Here is a 17,419-nt window from a genome sequence, read left to right on the forward strand (position 1 = left end):
ACTTAGTCTGCAGCCAGGTGTCTAGATTCAAATACAGACATTCCCACTCACCATGTGTTAGGTAACTCGCATTCACATTCTGCTTAACTTCTTTGTGCCTGTGCCTCTGTGACTTTGTTTCTTCAATTACAATATGAGAATACTAATAGTGCATACCTGATTGGGATTTTTTGGGTATTAAATGTGCATATATATATATATATGTGTGTGTGTATATATATATATATATATATACACATAGTACAGTATGGTATGTAATACATGATTTTGAGCTGAATAAAGTAACATTCTTTAAATGCTGCCACTTCAAAAATAACATTCTTATTTCACAAAAGATTTATAAAGCAAGTTAAATGAATTAATCAGAATAAAAATATAGAATATCAATACTTAAAAAATATAATGTTCAAGACAGTGTGCACTAGAACAAAGCATAAAGATAATTTCAAATATAGTCTAGAAATAGACTGGCATATTTAGAGAAATGCCTGATTCATAAAAAACAATTCAAAAAATTCTATAATTTTCTAGACGTACTTTAGGGAGACTGAGCAATACAGAAGGAAAGCCATGACAAGAAACCTTTGTTCCTTCCTTACAACAGCAATGAAAATAAGTGGCCTTTTAAAGAAATAATGCTGAATCAGTTAGATATTTATATCAGAAGAGAATTTTCATTACTAACTGCAACACACACAAAAATCAATTTCAGATGTACTGTATACCTAAATACAAGTGATACAACAAGACCTCTTTTGGAAGATAACATTGGGAAATATATTAGTGCCTGTAAAGGAGATAAATATTTGTTAACCTAGTTGCAAATATACTAACCATAAGGAAAAATAATGATATTTATTAGAATCAAGAAATTATGTTCATTATTAAAAGCATAAAAATAAAAAGCAAGCTGCAGAGTTAACTAGGAGTGAATACAAGCATACATATAAAATTGACAAAGAGCTCATATCCGTAATATATAAAGAATTCATTTAAACCAGTAAAAAAGGAAGACCAATAAAAATGGATGAAATACTTGAACATGCATTTAGAAAAAGAAGATAGCCAAATTGACAATAAAAATATGAAAAAGGTGCTCCCCATCATTAGACATTAGAGAAATTAAATTATAATGTAATGTGAAATCTCTATACATCCCCCACAGTGAATAAAATGAAACAGGAAACGCTAAACATTTGGTGGATATGTTAATATCTATTATAGCTGCATATATTACTTCCTGTGATTCAGTAATTCCTCTCTCAGCGTATATTTGTACATTGAAAAACATGTGAAAGAATGCTCACGACAGCCTTATTTGCATTAGTCTAACACTGGAAACAGGAATATTTATTAAGGGAATAGATAAATAAAAGGTATGCTTCTTACAATGAACTAGCAATGAAAATGACATAAATACTTAAACTGAGGTTAATGTCTCAATCATAATACTGAAGGAAAGTCTCTAAATGAAAAAATAAATGTGTATATGATTTCGTTTATATATCATACCGATACAAAAAAAGACTCTTGAGAAAAATAACGCTTTTTAACATCAAAGGAAATTTGGGAGTGTTGGTAACATACTACTTCTTCATGAGGGAGTTAGACACATATCTTTTTGGTGAAAAATTATTAAGCTCTACACTTAGCAATTTCCACACCTAGAACAAAATGGATATAAAAATAAAATAAAAGCTAGAAAATGGCAAATATGCAGTTGAAGACAATATGAGTAAAAAATTTCTGAATGTCTGGCCAGGAAAGTAAGCAAATAAATGAAATTGTATCAGCTAGGGAGGAATGTGTAATTAGAGAAATGTTTAATTTTTAAAATTGTTTTACACGGAATATATTAGAAAATATTTGTATGTAAAGTAAATTATTCAATAAACTGGAAAGCTAATTATAGAATGACAGGTGCAAATCCTAGAAATTCAAGAGAGTATAGTATCCAGATATTGGTTATTGAAAGAAGAATGAGCATTTTCCTAGTGCAATTCACAATTTCCTAATGCAATTAATCTAGTACTTTCTTGGTAAAGTTGAAATTTATTCTTCCTAAGTAATCTCCACTACACAACAAATCTACTACTACCCATACCTAGAAAATAACATTTCATATTTTTTTGTTTGTAAACATTAACCGGATCAAGGTATTTTGTTTGACATAGCTGTGCAATAATTTGGAAAACATCATTTCAAAGATTTGGACCTTAATCTTCTGTACCCTTTGCTAAGGATCTTCTAGAAAACGTCCCCATGTTTCGATGCCTTCCTATTTCATAACATCACAACATTCTCACACCATAAAATAGCTCATGAGCAGTCAGTGTGTGTCATTATCTGTTGAAATGTGCCCCACCAACCTGTTTGAATTCCAAAATGAGCAGCATAAACAAAGGATATGAAGTGTGTGGACTGCAAGGAATGCAGAGCCTGTGGCTCAGCTGAGGACTCACCTACACAGAGCCTGACATTCAGAAAACCAATGCCAGTGCTTGAGGAAAAATGGCAAAGTTAGGGAACTCTCAATCCCTATTTTCACAGATGATGAATGAGCACTGCCCTCCCCTCAACTCCAAGTAGTGAGGTTCCAGGCTCAACTGGTGGCAGAAGTGGGAGCCAAAACGTTTCTTGATGTCCACACATGGCACACACCTTTCATATCCCACGTCTCCTTTGTTTTCCTTTTCTTTACCCTCTCTTTTCTCTGTTGTTCACACCTTCAGTTTCAATGTCCTGGTAGTGTGTAGTATTTTCTGTCATACTTGCATGTCTCTTTTCTTTGTCCTGCAAATCAACAAGGGTGATAGTCACAAATAGAATATGTGTGAACATTCACACCAAAAGTGATGCTGTGATTTGAGGAATTCTCTATTAAATGAATTAGGATGTTTTGGGATGGGGTGGTGGTGGGGAAGAAAACAAACCAAAACAAACACAGATCCCTGCCTAAAGTATTGATCTCAGGTCGATGCTGATTTGAAAAAAGTTGTTCTGTAATTTGGGGCTGAGGCAGAGTTAGGTCAAAAAACATGAATTGGCTTGTAGAGTAAGTGCAGCCAGGAAACAGGTACACTTCAAGGATTACTCATAAATTAAGCAATAAAGAATGAAATTTAACCCCGCATGCACAGGGTTTTGTGTCACTTTGAGTGACAGTTGATATAAAATCATTTTTTGTTACCATTCTAAATTCAGAAATATATAAGTAATGTGACTGACTTATTTTAGATGTATGGATACCTGAAGAGCTGACGTTGTAGAATATACGAGCTGCAATCAGTTATTTTATAACTGCATTAAATTATCAGGAACTTTCTGATTCCATGATGCTCAGGGCTGTGTGGTAAGGAAGACAAGGTTTAGCTTCCTTGTGGATTTATTTTACTTCATCTTGGTTCCAATAAAAGCAATTTTCGATGTATGAGAGAGCAAGAAGTACATATTATTTTACTTTTAATTTAAAATATTAATCATTATAAAAATATTCTCCTAGCTCCATCATTTCATATTTCAATTACTTATTAATTCATATTTAAAATGTGTCAGCTCTTCTGTGAAAGTTCTAGGAAAACATAAACAGTTTGTACTTTAAAAACTTTTACGTAATTTTTAAATAACTATTTGAAAAGTACATAATGCATTTTGACTTTAGGGATTAAAAATATATTACTCAATTGGAAGTGGGGTAAGTTAAATATGCTGCTCAATGTTAATTATTAAGCAAATTAAAATATATTCAGACTTCAAAAGTGTTTGGACGTAAAAATATTTTCTAGGCTTTAAAATTATAATTTGAAGTTTCAACTATTCTCATTAAAAATTTATAATTTTGTATGCAATTCTTGGGGGAAAGAGTTTAAATAGTTTTCTTTTTTAAGTATAATCTATACAGACATGTAAGTACATAACATAAGTATAGAAGTATATATAATATACACATATTAGTTATATACTTATATATTAATATATAAATGTATATACAGATTACTATATATATAAAACACATATAAAGTATTATTTTCCATTTGATGGTTACATATAGTTATATTTGTAAGGACTCTAAGATGTAGAAGTAGGCAATTTATTAACACATTGAAAATATATAGCAATAATTTAAATTTCAGAATAAATATGTATTTTTTCAAATGCAAAGTAGTGGGTGAGCCAGATGAAAAGTGAAAAATAACTGTAGAATGGAAATTTAAATTTAAAGACGCATGTAGGATTTAAATAATTTCTGGGAATTTTAAAATTTATTTAATAAAATCTCAATATTTTTACTTAAGTTTGGCTGGGTTTTGTGTTTAGGTTAATTTTTCTCACATATGTGTATTTTCTCCTTGACTTCTCATGTGACTTATTTTCCTTAACTCAGTAGGCTAACAATGCCAGTAGTAAGTCAATGCTTACTTAGCTTATTCAGCACATTTCATTCAGAGAAAGAAACGCAGGGTAGGATACAAAGAAAATGTAATTACTCAAATGTTTCATATTGGATAATTTTGTTTTGGAGGATTAATCATATACCATCATTTTGAAGCAAATAGAAGGAGTAGTTATTTGCTCTGTTTCTGTTAATCTGCTTTGGAAAGCTGGTGAGGATAGAAGGTGAACTTGTTGTTTCAGGGAATAACCTCCATGGCCCTTTTCTTCTTGTGTGCAGTTTTTAGACACAGAAACCGTTGGTCATCTGGCCATTCCTTAGAGATACTGAGCAATACAGAAGAAAAGCCTTGTCAAGAGACCTCAATTCCTTCCTCGGAAACCCATTATTGTCTGTCCTTAGGCAAAACCCTCAACATCCCTGCCCTAGTCTCTGCCTGTATGTGCAGAGGTTACACTAATCCTATAGGTAAATTTTTGCAGAACAGCGTTTCCTTGGTCCAGAAGAAGAGACATTGAGCAAGTTGTTTTCTATAAGTGTCTCAACATATGCCTATCACAGCTTAAGACATAGGAAGATCCCCATCTGAGACATTAAATCCATTTTACGAACAGAGGAAAATTCTTCTTGTCTTCAGTCTTCATGTAATCACTTCCCTGGATTTAGTTAATCCTGTCTTGCCCAATTTTATAGTCAATTGTAGCCTTCCTCAGATGCCATCAATGTCCCTCAACACCATCAATATCTATTGTTGTTGTTGTTGTTGTTAGTGGTGGTGGTGGTTTAGTTTTACTCAGATTTGCACCCATATCATGCCCTGCTGTTAGATCAAAGTGCTGATGTGATAAGTCTGCTTATGAAATTGAGTATAGACTAAAACTGATGCATTGATTATATGTGGAAGTAAAGAATGGGACCTTTAAAATAAGCCTTTACATTACTGTCTCCTGAGATGTTTAAAATTAGGTGTGTATTTCATAGCACAAATCAAGTTATTGCAAAGATATCCTTCAGGGTCTACATAAGAAATTCCTAGTGTTCTATTCACATAAAAGACTTAGTTTCTTAGAAATTATTTATGTGTTACATTTTGTATGCTAAGTGCTTTGAACTTCTTTCTGGTTCCCTCACATCACAGAGCATGCTACATTAACTTGTCAATGAAAGGAAATTCCCCAATTTATATTCCTATTAGTCCCCAGGAAGAAGAAGAAAAAGCAGGCAGAAAGGGAGAAGTTTAAGTTTACTTGACTGTATCATCCTAATTTGCTTTAAGATAGCAACAAAAAACAGTCTCTGAATCTCATTCACCTTAAACTCATTTCTTGCATGAACATTTGAGATACTTTTTAAGGTACTTCTTGGCATGTATTATATACTTCCTGGGGTTTAAATAATATTCAACAAGGTATAATGGTCCTCTTTAAAAGTAAAAGAATCTAAGAGTCTGGGAGGGCAAGTAAAGTTTACACGTTAAAAGTAGTGAAGTCAAGACTGAAACCTGAGTCTTCTGATCTCACATGCATGTTGTCCTATAATGCACGACATCTGGATCAAAAAGACAAACGGAACATAGTCCATGCCTAGTGTCAGCAGTGAAAAAATTTGCTTACTCTCAAATCTATAAGAACCCGACATTTTGGGAAAGATAGTCAACTGAAATAAAAGAGTTGAGAATTCAGGGTGTGTGTGCATGTGAACGTGCTAATGAGAAACTTGCTCATTGCAGCCCTCCAAAACAAATAATTAATTATTCATCTCATTTAGAACTTGAGATGAAAATAAGTTCAATATTTCTGTTTCCTTTTCTTTTGGTCATTATTAGTTATTGGGCAAGGTAACCATATAACTGCACTATTGAATTTGGGGAATTGATTTGGGAAGCAAGCCTACATGAATGCAATAGATAAATAGATAAATTAAGCTGAGCGCAACCTACATTAGAGTTTTCCGGAACTGGTAATAAAAATTACCAACAAATATTGGTGAAAGTATCTTATATGCAGCAGTTAACTTCAGAAAAGTAGGTGCTCCTATCATACCCTGAAGAGTGGGAACCATGGTTCTTAGTTTTTACTACCTGTTCTCCAGACACAAGGGCTTGTTTAAGAATGGTTAAGTATGATGTATCAACACTCTGTCTTGTACAAGGATATATCGCTAGGAGAGGGGTCATTTAAAAACCATTACTGTATCCTCGATGTGCTAGCCTCATTCAGAGGCAGGCAACCCTTGGCTGTGCATGATTTGAGAAAATGCTTTCCATTTTAGAGTGGCTCTCCTTCTCAGATGTTATTCTGCCGTAAATGCCACTCATAGCTACTTCCTAAATTAAAAGACTTTTCTTCTGAGAAGGTTTGAGTTTCAGAAAATTTGAATAGAAAATTAAGTCCTCCTTTACTCCCACACTGCCCCCTCATTCCCTTTATTGTTATCATCTTGGTTTGGTGTGGTGCATTTGTTAAAACTGATGAGACAATATTGATACACCGTTATTAACTAAAACCATAGTTAACATCAAAGTTCACTCTGTGTTGCACAGTCCTGTGGGTTTTGAAAATTTTAATGACATGCACCTAACGCTGTAGCATCATAGAGAATACTTTCACTACCCTATTTCATCCACCTTTTGTGCTCCACCTTTCATCCCTTTCATCTCACTCTCTCCTGGAAGTCCCTGGCAGCCACAGATCTTCTTACTATCGCCACAGTTTTGGCTTTTCCAGAAAGTCATACAGTTGGAGTCATACAGTAGCCTTCTCAGATTGGCTTCTTTCACTTTGCAATATTTATTTAAATTTCCTGTATTATTCTTGTGGTTTCCTGGCTCACTTTTTCTCTTTTTTTCTTTTAAACAATAAAGGATTTTATTATTTCTCATAAAAGGAAGTCTGGCTCCATGATGTCACCAAGGAATTGAGTTGTTTCCATCTGTCTCTGTCATCCTCTGGGAGATGGCATTGTCCTGGGCTGGTTCCACTCACCGCTGAGCAATGATTGCAGCAGTTCCAAGTATCATGTTTCCATATGATCCTATATAGGAAAATAAGTGGGACCATGTCTTTCTTGCTTTTTTAAAAAATATTTTTCTTTTTATTGTTGTAAATATGCATAATATAAAATTTACCATTTTTACCAGAACATAAAATTTTAATCATTTTAAGTGTACAATTTAATGGCCTTAAGTTTATTCATGTTGCTGTGCAACTATCACCACTACTAATTTCTAGAATTTTTTTTATTATCCCAACCTGAAATTCTCTAGTCATTAAACAATAAATCCTCCTTCACTCTAACTCCACAGTAACCTTTATTCTACTTTTGTCTTTGTGAATTTGTCTACTCTAGGAAGATAATAGAAGTGGAATAATGTAATATTTGTCATTTTGTATCTAGTTTATTTCATATAACATAATGTTTTCAGAGTTCATTCATGTTGTAGTATGTATCAGAATTTCATGCTACGTGAATTTCATGGTTTTTAAAAATTTTCAGTATATTTGGAGAGCAAGTGGTTTTCGTTACATGGATACATTCTTTAGTGGTGATTGAAATTTTGGTGCACTTGTCACCTGAGCAGTGTACACTGCACCCAATGTGTAGTCTTTTATCCCTCACTCACCTGTCATCCTTTCCCCTTAATCCCCAAAGTCCATTATATCATTCTAATGCCTTTGCATCCTCATAGCTTAGCTCCCACTTATATGTGGGAACATATGATAGTTGGTTTTCCATTCCTGAGTTACTTCACTTAGAATATTGGTCTCCAATTCCATCCAAGTTGCTGCAAATGCCATTATTTTATTATTTTTATGGCTGAATATATACACTGCATTTTCTTTATCTTCTCATTGATTGATGGGCATTTAGGTTGGTTTCATATTTTTGTTGTTGTGAATTGTGCTGCTATGAAAATGTGTTTGCAGGTGTCTTTTTCATGTAATGACTTCTTTTCCTCACGTAGATACCCAGTAGTGGAATTGCTGGATCAAATGGTAGATCTACTTTTAATGCTTCAAGGAATCTCCATACTGTTTTCCATAGTAGTTGTACTAGTTAGCATGTCTACCAGCAGTGTAAAAGTGTTTCCTTTTCCCCACATCCAGGCCAACATCTATTATTTTTTGATTTTTTTAAATTATGGCCGTTCTTGCAGGAGTAAGGTAGTATCTCATTGTGGTTTTAATTTGCATTTCCCTGATGATTAGTAATGTGGGGTATTTTTTATATGCTTTGTGGCCATTTGTGTATCTTCTTTTGAGAATTGTCTATTCAATTCGCACTTTTCCCACTTTTTGATGGGATTATTTGGGGTATTTTCTTGTTTATTTGTTTGAGCTCCTTGTAGGTTCTGGATATTAGTCTTTTGTCAGATGCATAGTTTTCAAATGTATTCTCCCACACAGAGTCTGTGGGTTGTCTGTTCACTCTGCTGATCATTTATGTTGCTGTGCAGAAGATTTTTGGTTTAATTAGGTCCCATATATTTATGTTTTGTTGTTGTTGTTGTTGTTTTGCATTTGCTTCTGGCTTTTTGGTCATGAACTCTTTGCCTGAGCTAATATCTAGAAGAGTTTTTCTGATGTTATCTTCTAGAATTTTTATGGTTTCGGGTCTTAGATTTAAGTCTTTCATCCATCTTGAGTTGATTTTTGTATAAGGTGAGAGATGAGGATCAGTTTCATTCTACTACATGTGGTTTGCCAATTATTCCAGCACCAATTGTTGAATAGGATGTCCTTCCCCACTTTATGTTTTTGTTTGTTTTGTCAAAGATCAGTTGATTGTAAGTATTTGACTTTATTTCTGGGTTCTTTATTTTGTTTATTTGGTCTACCTGCCTATTTTTATACCAGTACTATGCTGTTTTGTTAACTATAGCCTTGTAGTATAGTTTGAAGTCATGTAATGTGATGATTCCAGATTTGTTCTTTCTGCTTAGCATTGCTTTGGCTATGCGGGCTCTTTTTTTGGTTGCATGTGAATCTCAAGATTGTTTTTTCTAGTTCTGTGAAAAATCATAATGTCATTTTGATGAGAATTGCTGTGAATCTGTAGATAGATTTGGGCAGTATTGTTATTTTAACATTATTGATTATACCCATCCATGAGCACGCGGTGTGTTTCCATTTGTTTATGTCATTGATGATTTATTTTAGCAGTGTTTTGCAGTTCTCCTTGTAGAGATCTTTCACCTAGTTGGTTAGATAAATTTCAAAGTTTTGTTTTGTTTTGTTTCTTCAGCTGTTGTAAAAGGGATTGTGCTCTTGATTTGATTTTCAGCTTGGTCACTGTTGTTGTATAGTAGTGCTAGTGATTTCTTTACATTGACTTTGTATCCTAAAACTTTACTGAATTAATTTATCAGATCTAGGAGCTTTTTGAATTAGTCTTTAGAGTCTTCTAGGTGTACAATCATATAATCTTTGCACAGTCACAGCTTGACTTCCTCGTTAATGATTTGGATGCCCTTTGGATGCCCTTGATTTCTTGCTCTTATCTGATTGCTCTGGCTAGGACTTCCAGTAGTATGTTCAATAGAGATGGGGAAAATGCACATCCTTGTTTTGGTTCCAGTTCTCAAGGGGAATGCTTTCAACTTTTCTGCATTCATTATAATGTTGGCTGTGGGTTTGTCATAGATGGTTTTTATTACCTTAAGGTATGGCCCTTCTATGCCAGTTTTGCTGAGAGTTTTAATAATAAATGGATGCCAAATTTTGTCAAATGCTTTTTCTGCATCTATTGAAATGATCATATAATTTTTCTTTTAATTCTGTTTATGTGATGTATCACATCTATTGACTTATGTATGTGAAACCATCCCTGCATCCCTGCTATGAAATCCAGTTGATCATGGTGTATTATCTTTTTGATATGCTTTTGGATTTGGTTAGCTAGTATTTTGTTGAGGAGTTTTGCATCTGTATTCATCAGGTATATTAGTATGTAATTTTCTTTATTTGTTATGTCTTTTTCTGCTTTTGGTATTAAGGTGATACTGCCTTCGTAGAATGATTTAGGGAGGATTCCCTCCTTATCTTTTGGAATAGTTTAAGTAAGATTGGTAACAATTCTTCTTTGAATGTCTTACAGAATTCAGCTGTGAATCCTTCTGGCCCTGGACATTATTTTGTTGGCAGTTTTTTAACAATTATAGTTTCAGTCTCATTACTTGTTTTTCATTTGTTCAGAGTTTCTATTTCTTCCTGATTTAATCTAGGAGGGTTGTGTATTTCCAGAAATTTATTCATCTCCTGTAGATTTTCTAGTTTGTTGATGTAAAGGTGTTCCTAGTACTCTTGAATATTTTTTTTTTTTTTTGTATTTCTGTGTTATCGTTGTAATATATCCTGTTTCATTTCTAACTAAGCTTATTTGCTTCTTTGCTCTTCTTGGTAAATCTTGCTAAAGGTCTATTAATTTTATCTTTTCAAAGAACCATCTTTTTGTTTCATTTATCTTTGTTGTTGTTGTTATTTGTTTGTTTGTTTCCATTTCATTTAGTTTTGCTCTGATATTTGTTATTTCTTTCCCTCTGCTGGGTTTGGTTTTGATTTGTTCTTGTTTCTCTAGTTCCTTGCGGTGTGACCTTAGAATGTCAATTTGTGATTTTTCAGATGATTTGATGTTAGGCATTTATTGCTATCAACTTTCTTCTTAGCACTTCCTTCATTGTATCCCAGAGGTTTTGATAAGTTATGTCACTATTATTGTTCAGTTCAAAGAATTTTTACATTTCCATCTTGATTTTATTGTCGATCCAATGATCTTTCAGGAACAGGTTATTTAATTTCTATGTATTTTCATGGTGTTGAAGGTTCCTTTTGGAGTTGATTTCCAATTTCATTTCACTGTGTTCTGAGAGAGTACTTGATATAATTTTAATTTTCTTAAATTTATTGAGACTTGTTTTGTGAGCTGTCATATGGTCTATCTTGAAGAATGTTCCATGTGCTGATGAAAATAATGTATATTCTGCAGTTGTTGGGTAGAATGTTCTGTAAATATCTGTTAAGCCCCTTTATTGTAGGATATAGTTTAATTCCATTGTTTCTTTGTTGTCTTTCTGTCTTGATGACCTGTCTAGTGCTGCCATTGGAGTATTGAAGTCCCCCACTATTACTGTGTTGCTGTCTATTTCAATTTGTAGGTCTAGTAGTAATTGTTTTATAAATTTTGGAGCTCCAGTATTAGGTTCAAATATACTTAGGTTTGTGATAATTTCCTGTAGAACTAATCCTTTTATCATTATATAGTAATCCTCTTTGTCTTTTTAAAAAAACTATTATTGCTTTAAAATCTGTTTTGTCTGATATAAGAATAGCTACTCCTGCTCAGTTTCGGTTTACATTTATGTGGAGTTTTTTTTCCATCCATTTACCTTAAGTTTATGTGAGTCTTTAAGTGTTAGGTGAGTTTTGTGAAGACAGCAGTTACTTGGTTGGTGAATCAATATCTGTCATTTTGTATCTTTTGAATGGAGCACTTAGGCCATTTACGTTTAATGCTAGTATTGAGATGTGAAGTACTGTTCTATTCATCATGTTAGTTGTCGAAATACCTTGTATTTTTTGTATTACATTGTTGTTTAATAAACCCTTTGAGATTTATGCTTTAAAGAGGTTCTATTTTGGTGTATTTTGAAGTTTTGCCTCATGATTTAGAACTCCTTTTAGCATTCTGGTAGTGCCGGCTGGCTTGGTAGTGGCAAATTTTCTTAGCGTTTTTTGTGTGAATAAGACTGTATCTTTCCTTCATTTAAGAAGCTTAGTTTCACTGCATACAAAATTCTTGGCTGACAGTTATTTTGATTTAGGGCACTAAAGACAGGATTCCAATCCATTCTGGCTGGTAAGGTTTCTGCTGAAGAATCTGCTGTTAATTTGATAGGTTTTCATTTATAGGTTAGTGGACGCTTTTGTCTCACTGCTCCTAAGATTGTTTCTTTCATCTTGACTTTAGATAACCTGGTTACTATGTGCCGAAGTGAAGATCTTTTTGCAATGAATTTTCCAGTTGTTCATTGAGCTGCTTGTTATTTGGATGTCTAGATCTCTGGCAAGGCCAGGGAAGTTTTCCTCCATTATTTCCTCAAATAGGTTTTCCAAACTTTTAAGTTTCTTTTCTTCTTCAGGAACACCATATTCCTAGGTTTGGCTGCTTAACGTAACCCCAAATCTCCTGAAGACTTTGTTCAATATTTTGGTTCTTTTTTTTTGTCTTTGTCTAATTGGGTTAATTCGAAAGCCTTGTCTTCAAGATCCAAAATTCTTTCTACTTGTTCTAGTCTATTATTGAAAATTTCCACCGCATTTTTTTATTTCTGTAAGTATGCCTTTCATTTCCAGAAGTTGTGATTGTTTTTTCTCTATGACAGCTGTCTCGCTGGAGAATTTTTCATCCATAGCATGTATTGCTTTTTAATTTCTTTCAGTTAGTTTTCACTTTTCTCTCGTATCTCCTTGAGCATCCTAATAATCAACCTTCTAAATTCTTTATCTGGCAATTCAGAGATTTCTTCTTATTTCTTCTTGGTTGGGATCCATTGCTTAGGAGCTAGTGTGATTGCTCTAGCAATTTAGTTTTGGGGGTGTTATAAAGTCTTGTTTTTTCATATTACCAGATTTACTTTTCTCTGTGTGTGTGTGTGTGTGTGTGTGTGTGTTTCATTTGGGTAGACTAGAACAAGTAGAAGAAAGAACTTCAGATCTCAAAAACAAGGCTTTAGTTATTTTTCTTACATATTTAGAAGTGAAATTGCTGGATCACATGGTAATTCCATGTTTGACTTTTTGAGAAACCAACACAATGTTTGGAACAGCAGCTGCACCCTTTTCATTTCTAGCAGCAATGTACAAGGATTGCAATTTCTCCACAACCTTGCCTTGTAATTTTCTTTATGTACATATGTCTTGTGTGCAAGTGTGTTTATAATAGCTGTCCAAATGGGTGTGAAGTGGCATATCATTTTGAATTTGATTTGCATTTCCTTAATGATTAGTGCCATTCAGTTACCTTTACATGTGCTTATTAGCTGTTTGTATATCATCTCTGGATAAATGTCTATTCAAGTCTTTAGCCCATTTTTTAATTGAGTGTTTGTTTCACAATATTGTTAAAATGAAGGAATTACTTATATATTTTGGATATTAAGACCTTATCACATATATGATTTGCAAGTAACTTCTTCCATTTTGTGGGTTGACTTTCCAGTTTTTTGATAGTACCATTTAGTGTACATGAAGTACAATTTGATGTATGCCTCCTTTTTGTTTCCTATACTGCCGGTGTCATATTTAAGAAATTATTGCCAAATACCAATTTATGAGCTTTACCTTGCAATTTTTTAAGAGTTTTTGTTTTGTTTTGTTTAAAATTTTTGATTTTTAATTTTGGTGGCTACATAGTCAGTATATGTATTTCTGGGTAAAAGTTTTTAAAAATAATTTTTGTAGTTTTAGCTCTTTTGTTTAGTTATTTTATCCATTTTGATCCTTTTTGTAAATGATATAGGATAAGTTTCCAACTTCACTCTTGTACATATGAATATTTAGTTTTCTCAGTATCATTTGTTGAAAAGAGTATCTTATCTCTAATGAGTGGTTTTGGTACATTTGTCAAAGTCATTTCACAATATACATGAGTTTTATTTCTAGGCTGTCTTCTATTCCATTTCTCTATGTGTCTGTCTTTATGGCAGCATTACACTTTTTATTAATAAATATTTATAGTAAGTTATGATATCAGGATGTATAAATCCTCTAACGTTGCACTTCTTTTCAAAATTATTTTGACTATTTCTTGAAACTCCACATGAATTTTTAGGATGGAATATTTTTATTTCTGCAAAAAATTGTAGTTCGGTTTTTGAGAGGTCATTTCATCAAATTTGTAGATTGCTTTGTGTAGCTTTGACATCTGAATAATATTAAGGCTTCTAATCTATGAACAAGAGGAATCTTTCCATTTATTAATGTTCTCTTTCACTTCATTCAGCAATGTTTTGTAGTTTTTAGTATAAAAATACAATGTCTTCTAGGTTAAGTTTATTCCTTAATGTTCTTTTTTTTCTTTTTTCTTTTTTTTTTTTTTTTTTTTTTTTTTAGATGGAGATTTGCTCTTGTCACCCAGGCTGGAGTGCAATGGCAAGATCTCAACTCACTGCAACCTTTGCTTCCCCGGTTCAAGTGATTCTCCTGCCTCAAGCTCCCGAGTATCTGGGATTACAGATGCCCACCACCATGCCTGGCTATTTTTCTTTTTTAGTAGAGATGGAATTTCATCATGTTGGCTAAGCTCGTCTCAAACTCCAGACCTCAGGTGATCTACCCGCCTTGGCCTCCCAAAGTGCTGGGATTACAGGCATGAGCCACTACACCAAGCCAATATTTTATTTCTTCATTCTATTTTAAATAAGGTAGTTTTCTTAATTCCATTTTAAGACTGTTCATTGTTAGCATATAGAAACACAACTAAATTTAATGTATTTATTTTGTATCTTGAAACTTTGTGGAGTATGTTTACTGGTTCTACCAGTATTTTTTTCCCCCAGGGAGGGTGAATCTTGAGGGTTTTCTACATATAAGATTATGTCATTTGTAAACAGAAATAACTTTAATTCTTTATTTTCAATACGTATTTAATTACTTTTTTTGTCTAATGTTCTAGCTAGAACTTCCAATACTATGTTGAATAAAATAAGTGAAAGTGGCATCCTTGCCACACTTCTCAACTGAGAGGAAATATTTTCAGTCTTTCACCTTTAGTTTGGTGGTAGCTGAAAACTTTTCATGTGTGGCCTCTATTATTTTGAGGTAGTTTCTATCTGCTTCTTTTTGGTTGTATGTTTTTATCATGAAAGTATGTTGTTTTTTTCCAAGTGCTTTTTGTTCAACAAGTGAGAGAATTATTTGTACTTCTTTTATTTCATTGTTACTGAGGTATGTTATAGTCACTGATTTTTATATGCTAAGCCATCCTTGCGTTACAGGAATAAATATTACACCATTTGCACATTGTGTGTGATCCTTTAATATCCTGCTAAATTTGGGTTGCTAGTATTTTATTGAGGTGTTTTGCATCAATGTTCATAAGAAATACTTGTTTGTAGTTGTATATAAATTTATATTTATATTTACATGCATGTAAATATTTATATTACATATATATAGAGAGAGTGATAGATCATTAGTCTCGGTATCAGGATAATTAATGCTGAACTAACAGAATAAGTTAGGAAACATCTTCTTTGCGTTTTTTGGTAGGTTTGATTATTGGTTTAATTTCTTTTTAAATGTTTAATAGAATTCATTAATGAAGCCATCCGGCTAGGGCTTTTCTTTGTTGGGAAGTTGTAGATGACTGATTCAATCTCTTACTAGTTGTAAGTCTATTCAGACTTTTCTATTTTTTCGTGGTTCACTCTTGAAGGACAGTATGTTTCTAGAAATGTGTCCATTTCATCTAGCTAATTCGATCAGTTTGTGTGCAGTTTTTCATTGTCCTCTCTTATACTCCTTTACATTTATTTAAGTTAAATAGTATTGTCCCCACTCTATGATTTTAGACATTTGAATATTCTTTCTCTCTCTCTCTTTTTCTAGTCAGACTAAACAATATTTGTCAATTTTGATTTTTTTTGAAAAATCAACTTTTTGGTTTGTTGATTTTCTCTACTTTTTCATTTTATATTTTAATTATCTTCACTCTATTCTTTATCCTTAGACTGGGGTTAATTTATTGTTTATGTAGTTCCTTAAGGTGAAAATTTAAGTTATTTATTTGAGGTATTTATTTTTAAAGTAAACATCTATAGCTGTAAATTTCCCTCTTTGCACCGTTTTCTCTACATCCCATAATTGTTGGTATGTTGTGTTTTGTTTTCATTTTCCACAATATATTTTCCAATTTTTTTATGATTTCTTCTTTGGCCTATTGGTTGTTTGAGAGTGTGATTACTTTCTTCATATTTGTGGATTTTTTCATTTTCCTTCTATGGATTTTTGTTCGTATTACATTATGATTGCAAAATATACTTTATATGGTTTTAATCTTTTATTTTTTATGAAGTAATATATGAACTATCTTCTAGAACATTCCATTAACTTGAGAAAAATGTATATTCCGCTATTGTTAGATGGAGTGTTCTACTTACATCTCTTAGCTCTAATTCGTCTACACTGTTTCTCATGTCATTTATTTGCTTGTTGATTTTCTATCTCTCTTTTCTATCCATTATTGAAAGTGAGATATTTAAATCTAGAACTATTGTTGGAGAGTTGTTAATTTGTCCCTTTCATTCTGGCAACATTTGAATCATGTATTTTGGAGCTCTGGTATTTGCCATATTCGTGTTTATAATTGTATCTACTTAAGAGAATTGGCTGGTGGTTCAGAGCTTCTGTTGTTTTATAATAAAACTAAGCAAGTTCAGTCTCTGAAGTAATCAACCCAGTAACCAGAAATGAAACAGAGCATTTCTTCTTAATTCATATTTTGTAGCCCCAGCTCTTCACTAATATGCTGTCAGTCTATTTTCTGTTGCTATAACAGCATATAATATCTGGGTAATTTATAGAGAACATAATTACTTCTTACAGCTATGGGGCTTGAGATGTCCAAGGCTGAGGAGCTGCATTTGTTGAGAGATTTCTTGCTGAGGGAGACTGTCTGCAGAGTCCTGGGGCAGTGCAGGGCAACACATGGTGAGCGGGCAGAAGGTGCTAACATACTACCTCAGGATTCTGTTTCTCTTCTCATAGGGCTATCAGTTCCACTCCCATGACAACCTATTAATCCACTAACCCATTAACCTGTTAATCCATTAATGCATGAATGAACTAACCCACTCATGAAGGCAAAGCCCTCATTACCCAGTCACCTCAAATACCTCATCTCTCAACACTCCCACATTGGGGACTGTTTCAACATGAGTTTTGGAGGGGACAAATATTCAAACCACAGCAAATGAGAATTCTTTCTTATCACAGTTTCATTAGCAACCTATCATGTCCTCCAAAATCT

At 33.1% G+C, this 17,419-nt stretch overlaps 1 long non-coding RNA gene across 6 annotated transcripts in view; it reads right to left on the reverse strand.

The window, feature by feature from the left end:
* LOC129060302 (uncharacterized) overlaps positions 1 to 17,419 on the reverse strand; it is an 85,370-nt gene that overhangs the window by 55,330 nt on the left and 12,621 nt on the right. For all 6 annotated transcript variants that reach the window (XR_008526892.2, XR_008526897.2, XR_008526896.2 and 3 more), the window contains exon 2: positions 2,662 to 2,793. This is a non-coding gene — a long non-coding RNA (uncharacterized LOC129060302). The remainder of the gene's footprint in view (positions 1 to 2,661; positions 2,794 to 17,419) is intronic.

Source organism: Pongo abelii, chromosome 6, assembly GCF_028885655.2.
Source record: "Pongo abelii isolate AG06213 chromosome 6, NHGRI_mPonAbe1-v2.0_pri, whole genome shotgun sequence".
Classification (NCBI taxonomy): Eukaryota; Metazoa; Chordata; class Mammalia; order Primates; family Hominidae; genus Pongo; species Pongo abelii.